Below are 12376 nucleotides of genomic sequence, written 5' to 3'. Positions count from 1 at the left end.
TAAACATAGAACAAAAGAAAGATACCTCCTACCCAAGAAACACACGTAAGTACACAGCCCACAGACCCTATAAAGCAAGCACACAAGTAAAAACTACAAAACAACCAGCTAAAAACCTCATGATAGGATCAAAACCTTTACATTTCAATATTAATCTTGAAGGTAAATGGTCTAAATGCCCCATTTTATAGGCACAGACTTGTAAATTGCATTAAAAAACAAGACCCATACATCCGTTGTCTTTAAGAGACCCATCTCACACGTAACGACACCCAGAGGCTCAAAGTAAAGAGATGGAGAAAGATCTGTCATGTAAAAGGAAAACAACAAAGAGTAGGGGGTCATTATTCTTAGATAAAACACACATTATACGAGCAACAACAAAAGGACAAAAAGGGATTACATGATAAAGCGTTCAATGTAACAAAAAGACTTACCTATCCTAAATATATATGTAACCAACATTGGAGCACCCAGATTTATTAAAAAAACAAACAGACAAACAAAAAACCTACTACTAGACCTAAGAAAAGACTTAGCCGCGTGATAATACTGGGAGGCTTCAATATTCCACTAACAGTCTTAGACATATCATAAAGGCAGAAAATAAATTCTGGACTTAAATTTGACACTGGACCAACTCAATCTCAGACATTTACAGAACTCTCCACCTGTTAACCACAGAATATACATATTTTTCATCTGTACATGGGGCATATTCCAAGATCAACCACATGCTCAGCCTTAAAATGAGTCTCAATAAATTTAAAAAAATTGAAATAATACCAGCCATACTTTCAGAACAGGAGTGGAATAAAATTATTAATCAATACCAAGAAGATATCCCCAAACCACACAACCACATGGAAATTAAACAATTTGCTCCCAAATTACTTTTGAATAAACAACAAAATTAAGGCAGAAATCAAAAAATTATTTGAAATAAACAAAAACAGAGACACAACATAAAATTTCTGAGATGTAGCAAAAGCAGTGTCAAGAGGAAAGTCTATTGCTCTAAATGCCTACCTCAAAACGTAAGAAAGATCTCAAAGAGATTTTTAATCTAACATCCCATCTTGAGGAACTAGAAAAACCAGAGCAAACTAACTCCAAATATAGCACAAGAAAACCATAATCAGAGCAGAACTGAATGAGACCCAAAAATTCACACAAAGAATCAATGAAACCAAAAGTGCGTTCTCTTTTTTTTTTTGAGACAGAGTCTCACTCTGTCACCCAGGCTGGAGTACAATGGCATGGTCTTGGCTCACTGCAACCTCCATCTCCTGGGTTCCATCAATTCTCCCGCCTCAGCCTCCTGAGTAGCTGGGACTACAGGCGTGTGCCACCACACCTGGCTAATTTTTGTATTTTTAGTAGAGATGGGGTTTCACTATGTTGACCAGGCTGGTCTTGAACTCCTGACCTCATGATCCACCCGCCTCGGCCTCCCAAAGTGTTGGGATTACAGGTGTGAGCCACCGTACCCGGCCTGAAAAGTGGGTTCTTTGAAAGGATAAACATGATTGATAGACTGCTACCTAGATTAACATAAAATGAGAGAAGATCAAACTAAACACAAGCAGAAATGACAAAGGTGACATTACAACCAATCCCACAGAAGTACAAAAGATACTCAGAGACTACTATGAACACCTCTATGCACACAAACCAGAAAATCCAGAGGAAATGGATAAATTTCTGGAAATACATAAACTCCCAAGATAAAATAAGAAAGACATTGAAACTCTGAACAGACCAATATTGATTTCTGAAATTGAATCAATAATAAAAATCCTATTAGCCAAAAAGAACAATGGACCAAATGGATTCACAGCCGAATTCTACCAGACATATAAAGAAGAACTGGTACTAATTTTACTGAGATTATTCCAAAAAAACTGAGGAGGAGGGACTCCTTCCTAACTCATTGTGTGAAGCCAGTTAGCACCCTGATACTGAAACCTGGCAAACACACAATGAAAAAAACCTACAGGCCAACATCCCTAATGAATACAGATGCAAAAATCCTCAATGAAATACTAACAAACTGAATCCACCAGCACATCAAAAGTTAATCCACCACAAGCAAACAGGCTTTATTCCTGGGCTGCAAGGTTAGTTTGACATATGCAAATCAATAAATGTGATTCATCACATAAACAGAACTAAAAACAAAAATCCTATGATCATCCCAATAGATGCAGAAGAAGCCTTTGGTAAAATCCAACATCCTTTCATGTTGAAATTCTCAAGAAACTAGGCATAGAAGGAACATACCTGAAAATAATAAGAGCCATTGATGGCAAGCCCACAGCTTTAACGTCATACTGAATGGGTGGACGCTGGAAGCATTCCCCTTGAGAACTAGAACAACATAAGTATGCCAACTTTCACCACTCCTATTCAACACAGTATTGGAATTCTGTCAGTGCAATCACGCACGATAAAAAAAAAAAAAAAAAAAAAAAAGCAATCCCAATAGGAAAAGAGTAAGTCAAACTATCTCTCTTTCTGAATGATATGATTCTATACCTAGAAAACCCTAAAGACTCCACCAAAAAGGCTTCTGGAATGGATAAACAACTTCAGCAAAGTTTCACGATACAAAATCAATGTACAACAATCAAGCATTTTTATACACCAATAATGTTCAAGCTGAGAGCCAAATCAAGAATGCAATCCCATTTACAACAGCCACACACACAAAATAAAATACCTAGGAATACATCTAACCAATAACTTGAAACATCTCTACAAAGAGCGCTACAAAACACTGCTGAAAGAAATCACCGTTAAAACAAACAAATGGACAAACATCCCATGCTCAAAGGTTGGAAGAATCAGTATCATTACAATTGCCACACTTCCCAAAGCAGTCTGCAGATTTGTTGGTATTCCTATCAAACTATTAACATCCCTTTTCACAGAATGAGAAAAACACTATTCTAAAATTCATATGGAACCCAAAGAGAGCCTGAATAGCCAAAGCAATCTTAAGCAAAAAGAACAAAGCTAGAGGCACCCTCTTACTCAACTTCAAACTGTTAAGACTACAGTAACCAAAAGAGCATGGTACTAGTACAAAAAAAGGCACAGAGACCAACTGAACAGAATAAAGAACTCAGAAATAAAGCCTTGCACCTACAGCCATTGATCTTCAACAATGTTGACAAAAGCAATAAGGAAAGATGCAATAAATGGTGCTAGGATACCTGGATAGCCATATGCAGAAGAAGGGAACTGGACCCCCTTACCTTTCACCATATAAAAAAATTAATTCAAGATGGATTAAAGACTTACTTACATGTAAGACCTCAAACTACAAGAGTCTTGGAAGAAAACCTAGGAAACACCATGCTGGACATCAACACGGGGAAAGATTTATGTCTAAGTCCTCAAAAGCAATTACAGACCAATCTACAGAGTGGGAGAAAATATTCACAAACTATGCATCCAACAAAGGTCTAATATCCATAAGAAACTTAAACAGTTCGATGAGCAAAATACAACCCCATTAAAAAGTGGGCAAAGGACATGAACAAACATTTCTCAAAAGAAAACATATGAGTGGCTAACAAACATGAAAAAATGCTGATCCCTCATCAGAGAAACGCGAACCAAAATCATAATGAGATACCATCTCACGCCAGTCAGAATGTCTATTATTAAAAAGTCCCAAAACAACAGATGCTAGTGAGGCTGCAGATAAAAGGGAATGCTTCTAGTTCAGTCACTGTGGAAAGCAGTTTGGAGATTTCTCAAAGAACTTAAGAGTACTACAGGTTGACCACAATCCCATTACTGCATATGTACCCAAAGGAATATAAGTCATTCTGCCATAAACACACACACACTTGTACATTCATTGCAGCACTATTCACAATAGCAAAGACATGCAATCAACCTAGATGCCCATCGATGGGGGACTGGATAAAAAATGTGGCACATATACAACATGGAATACTACACAGCTATAAAAAGAACAAAGTCACATCCCTTGAAGAAACATGGATGCAGCTTAGGCTACAATTGTAAGCAAATTAATGCAACAACGGAAAACCAAATACCACACATTCTCACTTATAGGTGGGAGTTATAAGTGAATACCCATGGACATAAAGATGGCAACAATAGACCCTGGGGACTAATAGAGGTGGGGAGGGTAGGAGGAGGGCAAGGGTTAGAAAATTAACTGTTGAGTACTGTGCTCACTATCTGTTTTTTGTTGTTGTTGCTGTTTAGTTTTTTGAGAGAGAGTCCCACTCCGTCACCCAGGCAGGAGTGCAGTGGCACGACCTTGGCTCGCTGCAACCAACCTCTGCCTAGGCTTAAGCGATTCTCATGCCTCAGCCTCCTGAGTAGCTGGGATTACAGATGTGTGCCACCACACTGGGCTAATTTTTGTATTTTTAGTAGAGATGAAGTTTTGCCATGTTGGCCAGGCTGGTCTCATACTCCTGACCTCAAGTGATCTGCCCACCTTGGCCTCCCAAAGTGCTGGGATTATAGGCGTGAGCCACCGCACCTGGCCTGTGCTATCTGGATGACAGGATCATTCATAATCCAAACCTCAATATCATTCAATATACTCATGTAACAAATCTGTAAATGCACCCCTGAATCTAAAATAAAAGTTGAAATTATTTTAAAAAAAAAAGAAACAAATTTATTTTAGCAAACTAAGTAAAGAATACTGCCTTAACCTCATGAAGGGTGCCTATCAGAAACTTATCTACACAGAACTTAATGCCTGATAAACAGGGAAACAATTCCATCATTCAGAATAAACAAAGGTTGTCCACTATACTGCTTTAATTTAATAGTATACAGGATACCCTGGCCAAAGTAATAAGCAAGAAAAGAACTAAGATAAAAATTGGAAAGGAGACAAAATTGTCATTATTTATGAATGTCTATAACCATCTACCTAGAAACCTCAAGAAAGATTAGCTAACTTGCAGAACCAGTAACAATATAGTAAGGCAAATTAGATATGAAAATCAATGTATAAAATTCAAATATGCTGCCATTTACCATCAGTAACTCATTAGAATAATTCTAATAAAAAGATATTCACAACAGTAGAAATAATAACCTTAAATTACCTAGAATAAACTTAACAAAAGATATTCAAGACCTTAACATAGAAAGCTAAGAATCTTGGCCAGGTGTGGTGGCTCCCACCTGTAATCCCAGCACTTTGGGAGGCCAAGGTGGGCAGATCACTTGAGGTCAGGAGTATGAGACCAGCCTGGCCAAAATGGCGAAATGCTGTCTCTACTAAAAATACAAAAATTAGCTGGTCACGGTGGCATATGCCTGTAGTAGTCCCAGCTACTTGGGAGGCTGAGGCAGGAGAATCGCTTGAACCCAGGAGAAGCAGGTTGCAGTGAGCTGAGATCGTGCCACTGCACTTCAGCCTGGGCGACACAGTGATACTCCGATACTCTGTCTCAAAAAAAAAAAAAAAAAAGATCATTTGCAGAAGATTCATAAATGGAGAGTCATAAATGGACACAAAACTAAATGGAGAGGTATAACATGTTTATGAAGGCAACACCTCAAAACTGTAGATGTCAATTGTCTCCAAATTTAACTAATATTAAAGCAAACCCAGTTGAAAAAAATCAAGATTTTCCTAACACTGTAAAACCTGATTCTAAAAGTCACACGGAAAATGTATATAAATAGCCTGCAATTATGAAATGAAATTGAGTGGGAGATATGTCTTAGCAAATATAAAAGATCTTACAAATCCTTAATAACTGAAGTTGTGTTATCTTCACAGTAAAAGATAAACTTGAAGAGAAGAGGGAATAGGGAGAATTTGAATTTAGTAGAAAGATAATTATTAATAATATTATGTTGAGACAATTGACCGTTCACTTAGAAAATACCAGGTTAGATCTTCACCTCATGCACAAAACTAAATACCAGATAAAGGTAAACAGTAAAAAATAAAACTTTAAAACTATGAAAACATACAGTATTTCTTCAGAATGGGAAAGACCTTCATAAACATAATTTAGCAACAAAATTAAAAGTACTATGTAATTAAAAAGACATTTGAAACTAAGTTAAAAAGCAACCGTTTGAGAGAGAAACTATCCATGATTTATATGATAAAAGATGTTATGTCTTTTACATCCTACAAATCCATGCAAAGACGAAGAGCAACCCAACAGAGAAGTAGGGGAAAATATGACTATGAAATTCACGTAAGAGGAAACTCAAGGTCTAACAAATAACTGGCAAGATGCTCTCTTGAGTAGTAATTACAAAGGGTAGGTTTTAAAAAATGAGATATTAAAAAACTCATGAGATTGGCAAAAATGGAAATGTAAGGTAGTTCTGGAAATGGTATGGAAGAACAAGGAACTCTGGTGGGAGGGTAAATTTGTACAGCCACTTTGGAAGCGGAGGGTAAATTTGTACAGCCACTTTGGAAGCAGATGAATAGTATGGCTGATCCAAGCCCCACCTATAATCCCATCTTCCTTCCTAATTTCCAGTAGAAGAAATTGGAGTGGGCTTTCAAGAAGGCTTTTTAAAAGAAATAGACCCAGCTGGCATTTCCCTTTGGCCTTGTTTATCTTCCCTTTTCTTCTTGTCTGTAATAATGCGTGAGGGTGCAGCCATCTTCTCAGAATCACGAGGTGAGAATCATTAGAATGAAGATCTAACAGAGCCGAAAGATGGGGCCAGTCCCTGATGTTACCACTGAACTTCATCATTCCACAGATGCCTACTTCTGGACCCCTTGTTACATGAAAACAACAAACCACTGTTCAAGGCACTGTTAGATAATTTTTAAATGAGCAGCTGAATGCATGTCTGATACAGTAGTCCCTATTGCAATTCTAATTCCACTTCTGGATGTCTATCACAGCAGTTCATTTCCATGTGGATGTAAGGAGATATATATAAGAGAATCCATGCCTGTGCTGTCTGATAAAGTGGCAAGCTAGAAACAAATGGAATAAACACCAATAAGGAAATGCCTTAATCTACCACGGTATATTTACTCTACGGAATGCTGTTCAGCTGTTAAGAAGAACTAGGTATATCTACCTTATTTGATGGCCATAAATAAGACATATTCTGTGCCATTGTTGTATCAGAAAGTAGCAATCATCTAGTGTTCTTACAAAGGCAAGCTCTAGGCCAGGCGCCACCCATCTCACATACTGAGCCTCCTTCCTTGGCACCAAGTTGTGCCCTGAATGTGTGCCCAGGGTGGGGAATGGAAAGGCAGTCCAGGCGTTAGATCTACCAACTCAGATTTCAACTTTGCTGGTAGATGAGTCATGCCTATGCCTGGGATATAGGCAGGGAAGTGGGGGCGATACGTGAAGCATAATCAGAGGTAGGTGAACAGTGGAAGTTAGGAAAGTTCTGATGTGGCACACAGGACTCTTCCAACAGCTGGGGAACAGGTTTCTTGGGCAGCCTGAGGTAGGGGTGGGAGCTGGCAGTGCCACCTCTTCCTAATCTCTGTTCTTAACAGGGCTGGCCCAGACAGAGCCATGTTATTTGTTTCCCAGATTTGAGGCAAATTACTGAAGTAATAACCACAATATTGTGAAGGACAATTGAAGGACGTTGTTTGAGGCTGTTATTGACTCTACCAATAACACAATGATGGCCAATTATAAGGAGAATTACCTATACTCAGGCATTTTAGATGGCTTTTTAGGTTTGGAGAAAATGAAAAGTAAAACATCTATGATGCATTTTACAAATGCTTTTGGACTGATGTTGCTATATTTACTGGAAAATCAAGCTCCATTTGAATTCACCAAAATGTTTTCCTTTCTGCTTCTTGAATACTGTAGTGTTCTGTGATACAGTTAATTTCGCTGCCTTTGCAAGGTTGATATTGGAATTCTTTCTAGTGTATTATGCTGCATAAGTGGTACCAATATTGACTAAATATTTATTCTTTTACATGTTCAATGGCTACTTGCAGAGGAATTTATTCAAATTTATTATAGTTTGCTACTGATATTAGCTGTATTTTGCATGTAGTGTAGAGGAATTTCTTCAGATATATATTACTTTGTCTTTACTAGTTACCAGTATTCAGTGAACTATGGCACTAATGTTTGCTTTTATACGACTGCGCGTCACATCATCTACTCTTCCACCAGTACATTTATTTTGCTGAGGGATACACAAAAGCAGCACTGAAAAACTATACATAAGATTTTCTTTAGGTAATTTAGTATTAACATTTCAATGTTAGTAGAATACTGCTACATACCCAGAATTTAGGATTTTCTACTATATTCTATTCTAGTACAAAATGAGATTTTTTCCCCTCAAAATCAGTTCACAATAACTTCTAATACATGTGTTATGAAAAATGCTTAATTCTTCATATAACTATATATCTTTTTTTTTTTATATACTTTAAGTTCTAGGGTACATGTGCATAACGTGCAGGTTTGTTACATATGTATACTTGTGCCATGTTGGTGTGCTGCACCCATCAACTCGTCAGCACCCATCCATTCGTCATTTATATCAGATACAACTCCCAATGCAATCCCTCCCCTAACTATGTATCTTATATATAGGGTGATCACACAATTTATTATACAAAATGGGACATATCTGAGAGTGAAAGGAAGCAGTATTAAAAATTAAGACGGGACTACAGGCATGAAACCGGAACTGTCTTAGGCAAACTAGGACATATGGTTATCATCTTTATATACCCAGTGACCTCCTATGTCAGCAAATAAGGAATACATGCTAACATCAGCAGATCACCATGCTGTACTATTGAGTGAGAAACCGTAGTAGCAGAAGGAACTGCGAGGTGGGGGACAGTAGTATGGGGAAAGACATGAACACCACAGTCCTGTTTTCTATACAAATATATATATATGAAATTTGGGCAACATTAGTAAAAGGGATCTTTGGCGTCATCTGTAATATTTTAACATTATACAAGAAAAATATATCCATGCATTATTTGTATAGTTACTTTTTAATCTAAGTTAAAAAGCAGTGCTCTAAATGTGTGGAAATAAGAGCTTGAGCATTTTGGGTTGGCTTTCTAGCCCCACAGGATCTAAAACGAATACACACCTCTGTGGGTGTTTATAGACATCAACATTTAGAGCAGAGGGGCATAGATGCCTACTTGTTCTCTAACATGGTGTAATTGACTCTGCAATCTCAAAAAATGAAGAACTCATTTTCAGGTTAGAGCTCAAAACACAATTGAATTGAGGAATTTAAAACCATGGTATCACGCCTGTAATCCCAGCACTTTGGGAGACCGAGGCGGGCAGATCACCTGAGGTCAGGAGTTCGAGACCATCCTGGCCGACATGGTGAAACCCCATCTGTACTAAAAATACAAAAATTAGCTGGGCTCGGTGGTGGGCACCTGTAATCCCAGCTACTTGGGAGGCTGAGGCAGGAGAATTGCTTGAACCTGGGAGGCAGAGGGTGCAGTGAGCCAAGATCACACCATTGCACTCCAGCCTGGGCCACAAAAGCAAAACTCTGTCTCAAAAAAAACAAAACACCACCACCAGCACCAAAAAAACAAACAAACAAACAAACAAAAAAAACCCCAAGAAACAACAAATCAAAAAAGCATGGTAGGCTAGGCACCGTGGCTCATTCCTGTAATCCCACCACTTCGGGAGACTGAGGAAAGGGGATCGTTTGAGCCCAGGAGTTTGAGACCAGCCTGGGCAAAATGGCGAGACCCTGTCTCTACAAAAAATATAGAAAAATCAGCTAGGTGTGGTGGTGTACCTGTGGTTCTAGCTACTCAGGAGGATCACCTGAGCCCAGAAGGTGACGGCTGCAGTGAGTTGTGTCCACAGTGCTACACTTCAGCTTGGGCAACAGAGTGAGACCATGTCTCAAAAAAAAAAAAAAAAAAAAGCCATGGTAAATAAACTAGCACCTGTTATATGGCAGGAAATCAATGAAACATTTTCACTGAACCATCTCTATCTGCAAATCCAGTTGTTCTTTTCAAACTCAGTCTTATGTTGCTAATTACTTACTGAACATTCCATCTGAATGTCTCAAACTCCAGTAGCATGTCTTGCCTCTCTTCCTGTAGACACCAGCTTCCCCTCCAAACCCTTCCATCTTTCCCAGCAAAAACACTATTAAGGATCCATGTGTATAGTTCTTGTGTAGGTTACAAAAGGCCTCTGTGCCATTAAATCCATACAAGTTCCCCCAAGAGATAAGCGGGGAATGGCTAATCTCCACTTTATAGATAAGAGGCATTTGTTCAAAGTCACATTGCAAATAAGAGATGGCTCCAGGACAGGCCTAAGGAAGTGCAAGCAAATGCATGCGTCCCTTGAGTACTGAAGGGCTATAATCACACACTGCCAAACATTTCTTTTCCACATGGGCCCAAACTTAAGGTATCTGCTGTGCTCAGAGGAACTTCCACTGTGAAGTGCTTTGAAAAAAGTCCACCCTTCTTTGGGAGAATGTAAACATCTAAGGGCACCTCTACAAGCTGGACTTTGCATTTTCATTACTTCGAAAGATTTTTATTAGGTCTGTGCTCCATGCCCAGAATAGTGTAAGACTGCAGGGGATGCTAAGAGCCATCAGCAGTGAGTAATACTTGGGCTCTGCTCTCAAGATACTGATTTAGAGGAGAGACTAGGACATGTGCAAGGTGACCAATATCAGTATTTGATTAGGTATGAAAACAAGTTAAGTCTTTCTAGAGGATGTCCTCTGGGCTACTAAGCATGGCTCTAACATCCATGCTCCTCACAAAATACATGGAATTGCAGTAGATTAACATCGCCCCCCACCACACACACACCCCAGCTCTACATAATACATACTCACGTGGTAAAATAATGGTTTGTTTCTGTAACTTAGTTTGTGTAGCAGAAGTCACTATTTACAGTTACTCATTTTTTTGGTAACAAAATAGTTCACGTTAATTGCAAATGCAGTTCGAGTAACACTTAGCCTTGAATGATGTTATGCTAACAAGATAAAACCACCTCAAACAAGGTAGGAGTTTGGGCCAGGCATGGTGGCTCACACCTGTAATCCCAGCACTTTGGGAGGCCGAGGCAAGAGGATTGCTTGAGGCAAGGAATTCAAGACCAGCCTAGGTAACATAGTGAAACACCGTCTCTACAAAAAATAAAAGCTGGATGTGGTGGCATGTACCTGTAGTCCCAGTTACTTGGAAGGCTGAGGTAGGACAATCATTTGAGCCCAGGAGTTCGAGGCAACAGTGAGCCATGACTGTGCCACTGTACTCCAGCCTGGGTGACAGAGGAAACTCTCTCAAAAAAGAAAAAAAAGAAAAAGAAAAAAAAAAATTGGGTCTTGGATTCAAGTAAACCTGGCTCAAATTTAAGCTGTGCCACTTCCTAGCTGGTGACTCTGGGTACCCTTGGGCAAGGTACTGCATCTCCCTAAGCCTCAGTTGCCTCCCAGGTAAACTAGAGATAATAAACGGATCTGTTTCCTAAAGACATTGAGAAAGCTAAATAAGCCTAAGAAATATAGAAAGTCTCGGGTGGATCACCTGAAGTCAGGAGTTTGAGACCGGCCTGGCCAACATGGCGAAACCCCATCGTGTTAAACAAAACTTAGCCGGTCGTGGTGGTGGGTGCCTGTAATCCTAGTGACTCAGGAGGTTGAGGCAGGAGAATTGCTGGAACCCAGGAGGCGGAGGTTGCAGTGAGCTGAGATCACGCCACTGCACTCCAGACTGGGCAACAAGATCAAAACTCTGTCTCAAACAAAACAAAACAAAACAAAAAGCCTTACACAGAGTAAACTCTCAACAAACAGTAGCAATTAACTATCAAGAATGTTCATCTTTGAGTAATTTAGTTAACTAGGGTGACAGGTTAATATTGATCATTAGCTTCATGTTGAACATTCCCAGAGCTAAATCCCCTATGAAAGGCATAGGACTATAAATCAGTGGAGTTGGGGTGTTGTAATTGCCCAGCAACGTGCAAATAATTCCCCTTAAAACCTGGGCAACATTTCAGACTCATTATTAGCTATTCAGGACACTAACTCCTAGTGACTGTTAGGAGCAAAAGACGACTCATTCTCATAACAAAATCTTAAAAATATATATATGGGTAAGACAACATTTTACTCTCAGATCTGAAACACGGCTCCACTGGGAGCTAGAGAAAAAGATATGTAGAATATTTGCCAGGATTAAAATCCCACATATTAGTAATGAAGAAGTTTTTAATTACTTGCATGCTTTAACCAGCTGTTAAAAATAAACATTTTGAATTACTGATGATAAATCCCGTTGGTTGAAAGACACTTGCCTGGATCACTTCGCTACATGCAATTTCTTCGTAGGGAACTAGATTTGGCC

The sequence above is a fragment of the Rhinopithecus roxellana genome, chromosome 20, assembly GCF_007565055.1.
Source record: "Rhinopithecus roxellana isolate Shanxi Qingling chromosome 20, ASM756505v1, whole genome shotgun sequence".
Lineage (NCBI taxonomy): Eukaryota > Metazoa > Chordata > Mammalia > Primates > Cercopithecidae > Rhinopithecus > Rhinopithecus roxellana.
The sequence above is the reverse complement of the archived record's forward strand: the minus strand, read 5'-3'. Positions refer to the sequence as shown.